Here is a 6,000-nt window from a genome sequence, read left to right as displayed (position 1 = left end):
TGCCAATTCTAGGATAAGGATGGTGATGGTCCAAAGTAATAGGTTACAGGTTCTTCTCTCTCTCTCTCTCTCTCTCACACACACACAGACGTACTCACACAGAGAACATGAGCTGGCTAAGGCAGTGTGTGAGCTGACTTTTAATTCTCTTTTTAAAGATTTATTTATTTTTATTGGAAAGGCAGATTAACAGAAAGAAGGAGATACATAGAGAGATCTTCCGTCTGCAGGTTCACTCCCCAGGTGGTCACAACAGCCAGAGTTGAGCTGATGCAATGCCAGGAGCTTCTTCCAGGTCTCCCACATGGGTACCGGGTCCCAAGGCTTTGGACTGTCCTTTACTGCCTTCCCGGGTCGCAAGCAGGGAGCTGGATGGGAAGTGCAGCAGCCGGGACACGAACCGACACCCATACGGGAGCCTGGCATGCAAAGTGGAGGCTAGTGACGAGGCTACTGCGCTGGGGCCCCATTTCAATCCTTTTCCCACCCATTGCATTGTTCTGGGAGTGTGTGATGGGGGCTGGCAGATATTCTTCTCCCCTTTGTAGACGTTGGGAAGTGAGGCCCAGCAGGGTCGCTCGGTTTGCTGCCACGCTCACCCCTGGCCTCGCTTCTCTGGTATCTTGAGGCTGTGTGGGCGGCTTGCACCAGCCTGTCGTTCGCGCTGATTCTGAGGTCACTGAGGGGTCCTGAGAGAAGCCATCATCCTCCACGCACAGTGGTGCGGGGGCCGGAGGTCTCCAGAACGCTCTTGGAAAATAAGATGAAATTCTTTTGGTGCAAAACCCTTGAAGTCCATGCATATGAGGGGGCTTCAAAAAGTTTATGAAAAAATGTGGATTGTGCAAAAACTGGGCTTGAATTTCCATCTTTTTTTTTTTTTTCCACCAAAATAAGCTTATCTCTCAAATTCCATTCTCCCAGGAACTTTGAGCTAGTCTCATGTTCTGGAAAGCTCAGTAGGTGGTGTTAATCTCAGCCAGGGATGGCCTATGAGGGGGCAGCGCACTAGTCATTTCGCTGGAGTGCTGGGTTGCAGTTCTGGTTCCACTCCTGGGCTGGCTTCTGCTGACATGCGTGCTGGGAGGTAGTAGCCATGGGTCAGGGTTCCTGCCCTCTGTGGGGGAGACTTAGTGCTTTGCTGGCCTGGCCCATCCCTGCCACAGGAGTGGGCATGTGGGAAGTGAAACGGAGGGAGGGAGGCATCAAAGATCTCTCCTTCTCTGTCAGATAAATAACACAGTCATTCTTTTAAGTGTCAAAAAGCAAAACAAAACAAAAAAAACAAAAAACCTTGACTGTGAGACAAGGCCAAGGACCTACCCTGTAATGGCATTCTCCAAGCATCAGCAGCCACGTTGGGAGTGTGGGGCTGACGGGATGCAGGTCTCTGGGCTCTTGTGAGCTTTGCTCTGATCCTCACTCCGCAGAGAGTGTAAAGGTGAGGGAGAGCAGCGCCGAGGTGCCCTGGTTTGCACTGGGCCCCTGGTGGCAGCCTCTTCCTTCAGTGCGCCCCTTGTGGCCTGCACCTGTCTCGCTTGCTCACCCATATCTACATCCTTATGGTCTCTCCCCAAGGGCAATGAGCTTTGCCAGGAAGGGGATTCTATGAGCTCCCATTTTCTGCTGTGTCCCCAACGCCTGACATAATTTGTGTGCCCCTCTGGTCGAGGCTGAGTGACAGGTGCATGTGGAGCATCCGTGCGGGCACTGTGCTCCTCCCGATGTGCCCAACCTCTCAGGTGTTTTTCCACAGAACAGTGGCTGCACCTGCAGCCGTCTCCTCCCCTGCCCTTTCACCCCCAACGGCTGCGTTCTGGAGCTGGGAGCCTTGGCTGTGACTTTGGGCTCTGCTGTGTGGCGCCCTTGTATGCTCTGCCCTTCCTGCTTGTCTGCAGCACCAGGTTTTCAAACCTGGAGGGAGGACTCCGTGGGTCTCTAAGGCTTCATATAGGCCTGACCAGCTGTTCCATTAGCCCATCTTCTCAGGGGTTGAAACGGGGCAGTATTTCACCTTCTCACGTTCAGACAGCAGAGATCTTTTGGCTACAAGCGCAGCGCGTTCTGAGGAGTGGCCGGTGCTGCGTCCCTACCGGAGCTGATGCCGGTGCCAGTGGGGCAGTGCGCCTAGGTGCCTGGAACGTTTCCGTTCATATTTTAACTGTGCTGTCTTGGGGCCATGGTCATGGCCAGCGCCTGTTGCTGTGGCATTCTGAACTTTTGTTTAGTGATGCAGCAGAAAAAGAAAATTAATTTCACTCATTGACAAGCCTGTCAATTTGCTCATATTGACTTTTTGATGGCTGCACCACAGATGGCAAAATTCATATACTATAAAATACATCATTATTAATATTGTCTGGAGCCCTTGGAAGCCTTCGGGAGCTGAGAAATAGGGGGGCTGCTTCTGCAGTCAGATAAATACCAAGGCACATAGGATCCTGCACTCATTCTTCATGTTAGAAAAACACCAGAGGCATCTTGAATGTCATCGCGAGGGCCCACGTTCTCCCTACATCCTTCTGCAGCCCCCCACCTGGGTCTTGTGTTCTGGGCCCCTTTGTTTCTCTGTGTTCTCAGCACCTGTGCTGCCACTCCCTGTTCAGCTCTCCTGGGTGTCACAGGATTCGGAGAATCTGATGCTACCAGAGACCTCGCCCCTCCAAGCCATGGTCCCGGGGCCCGTCGTCCCATCTCTAGGCCATTCTACCACGAGGGTCTTCCAGCCTGTGCTCCCGCTGTCCTCAGCCTGTTCCAGTCTGGGTGGGGTTGATTTGAACTCACACAGAGATCTTTCATCTCTGCGCTGTTTCCTGTGCTTTTCGTAGCTCTGGCACCAAGCCTGGGCTCGTTGTGTTTTCTGGGTTAAGGATAACTCCCCTCCTTACAACATGTCTCCAACGGGGCGGGAGATTGACGTAATGATTAAGCTGCCAGTTGGGCCACTTGCATTTCATCTCGAAGCCCTGGATTCAAGTCCTGGCTCTGCTCCCGGTTCTAAGATCTTGCTAACAAGCCCCCTGGGAGGCAGTGGCGATGCCTGAGTAGCTGGGTTTCTATCACCCACGTGAGCTCCTGGCTCCTAGCTTCTGCCTGACCCAACCTGGGCTGTCGAAGGCATTTTGGGAGTGAGCCAGATGGAAGATTTCTTTGTCTCTCAAATAAACAAACGGGCAAATAAATCATCTATCTCCTCCAGTGGTCTTGGCATTACCTGTGGTGCAATGCCGGGGAGGCTGAGCATTGAGACGTCCTTTCTGTTGGTTCAGGGGGCTGGGCACCTTGTAGTGAGAGTCCTACACAGGCATGGGGGGCTCATTGTGTGGCATCCCTGGGCACATGCCTGGAGCCCTCAGGTCCAACACCATGCCTGGTACATGGCAGCTGCTGCAATTAAAAAGACTGGCAGTTAATGGCTAGCATGCCCCAAGTGTTTCCTTGAAATGATGCAGCAGGTTCCAGATGAAAAATGAGTGAGCACACCAGGCATGGCACATGGCCGCTCTGCCCAGGGAGCTGCAGGGGGAGCGAGGGGGCTGGCACATGGCCGCTCTGCCCAGGGAGCTGCAGGGGGAGCGAGGAGGCAGTGATGATGAAACACGCATGGCAGCAATGATGTGCCCAAACACCTGCAAGACGGGCTAGTGTCACAGGCCTAGTGCACATGTCCTTGGGGTGGCTCCCAAGAAAGTGGTGTCCAGCAGTGACAGAAAGAGGGAAAGACACAAAGAGATCTTCCCAAAGGCCAGGACTGAGCCAGGCCAAAAGCAGGAGCCCAGAACTCCCCCAGGGTCTCCCATATGGGTGGCAGGAGCTGCCATCTGATGGTTTCCCAGGTGCCTCAGTAGGGAGCTGGATCAAAAGTGGAGTAACTGGGACTTGAATCAATACTCTGTCACAGGATGTTGGTGTCCCGGTCAGTGGCTTATCTGCCATACCGTAGTGCCCACCAGCCCCACCCATGCACCAGTAACTGCGTGTGTCCCAGAGGCCCCTACACAGTGCAGTACATTATTGCTGTGTACATGCAGAGCTGAGGCCGCCAAGGCTAGATACCTTGCTCAGCTCACAGAGTCCCCGGCTGCTGCTGCTGCAGGATGGGCCAGAGCCACAGTGAAGCCTGAGGTCCCCTGGGGCCTGACATCCTCGTCATCAGTGTCTGGGCACATCTGCTTGGGTGCCTGGAGCGACAAAGCTGTGGGAGGGAGCCCGCCCGTGGTTCGTTTCCTCTGAGGAGATTCCCAGGGTATTTATTTCTGCCTTCTGAGAAGCCATGCTGTCCTATTCCCACCTGAGGTCATTAGCCCCAGCACAGGTTAAGAGCAAAGTGTTTGTGTCCATTGGTGTAATTGCGTGGAAACAGCAAGCCCTTGTGACATCAGCCTAATTATTTTGAGATGCAGCATATTATTCCAGTCAACAATTAGGCAGGTGATAAGCCTCTGCCCCACCTGCCCAGGGAGGGAAGCCTGGGCAGAGGAGGGGGCCGCAGGGACACCGTGGGAGGACAGGAGCTGTCTACCCTTGCGGGCACCTGTGCACCTGCTCCTGATTGTCTTCCGCGGCCCACCTTGCGAAGCCACTAACAAGAGTTTCCCCTTAATGAGCAGGGAGGGTGGGACATCGTTATAAGGCTGAATCTAATCACCATCGCTTGGCTTTCCGGGCGGGAAGGCAGTCCTCGCCTGGATAGAGTGGAACTGCCCAGCCCAGGCTTGCGAGGCTTCTAAAAGCCATTTTCAGAGCTTAACACAAAGGTTTGTGCTCATCCACCGGCTGGAGCTGCCCTGGCTCCACGGTGGCCTCCCTGCCTCTCCATGCCTGTGTGTTTGTTTTGAGCATCGAGGAGGCTGAGGAGGCTGAGGAGGCTGTTCTGAGGACTTGGGGAGGACTCCACAAGGCAGTCTGCAATACATACCAGAGCTGGGACATCAGAGGAGAGGAGAGCTCTGTGGTGGGTGCCCTTGCTTTACAAGGAAAGCGACTTGTCTGCAGAGGTGCACCTGTTTGCCTGGGAGCTGGGAAGTTGCCAACAGGCTGAGTAGGCACAGCAGCCAGGCACTGAGTGCCCTGCGCACCTGACCTTGCTCGAGTGCTTGATGTGGATGAGAACCACGTAATGTTCCTTTACCCCCCTACTTTATACGGGAGGAAACTGAGCACAGAGGGTTCCAACAGCATCCTGAAGTTTCTACACAGCTGCTAAAGAGCAGAGCCAAGATTTGAACCCAGGCAACTGGTCCCAACTACCACACAGTATGCCCAGGTGTCTGAGAACCAGTGATGGCGTTCAGGCCAGCAGGTGGACAGTGTCCCCCACCACTTGAAGGATGGTTCCTCGGTCACTTTCCACACACCAGCAGGAAGAGAGAGCTCACTCTGAGCCAAGGCTCAGCGTCTGGCAGCGTGAAAGCATTACAGTGCTGGGCCGACATGCAGAGGATGCACGGACCTGCTGCCCCAGGCTGTGCACAGTGGCCGAGGACCTGGGGGCAGGGGACCTCAGGAGGGTGAGGTGTCTGAGCCAAGGACCCAGCAGGGGTCTCCTCTGCAGCTGACCCCTAAACACCTTGGCTGAGCAACCAGCCCACCAAGAGGAATCAGCAACCCCGTGGTGACTGGTGCTGACCCAGAGCTGTGCTGGCTGCTGCTGGCTAGCCCTGCCTCAGAGGATTGGATGAAGGGGGCTAGGGTAATGTCTGCTGTGTGCTTGTCACTTTCATGTCACCCTCAAGTCAAGAAGCCCCAATTTTGGAACCATCACTGGTGGCAGGAGGGATGAGAAATGGGGCTGCCCAATTGCATCTTCCCAGTTATGCCAATAAGTACCTCTTTCCTCTGTGGGGAGAAGCTGCTGGTGGCTTGGCCTGGCTGGTGCTGGTGTGCCCCAGGGAAGGGCACCCAGACACTGTGGTGCTGCTTGCATGATTAAGACACAGGTGACAAGGAGCAGGGCTCCTGGAAGGTGAGGTGGTGGCTGATGCCCACAGAGGACGTTGA

Source organism: Ochotona curzoniae, unplaced genomic scaffold (assembly GCF_017591425.1).
Source record: "Ochotona curzoniae isolate NIBS_2020 unplaced genomic scaffold, NIBS_Ocur_1.0 contig_2688, whole genome shotgun sequence".
Taxonomy (NCBI): Eukaryota; Metazoa; Chordata; class Mammalia; order Lagomorpha; family Ochotonidae; genus Ochotona; species Ochotona curzoniae.
The sequence above is the reverse complement of the archived record's forward strand: the minus strand, read 5'-3'. Positions refer to the sequence as shown.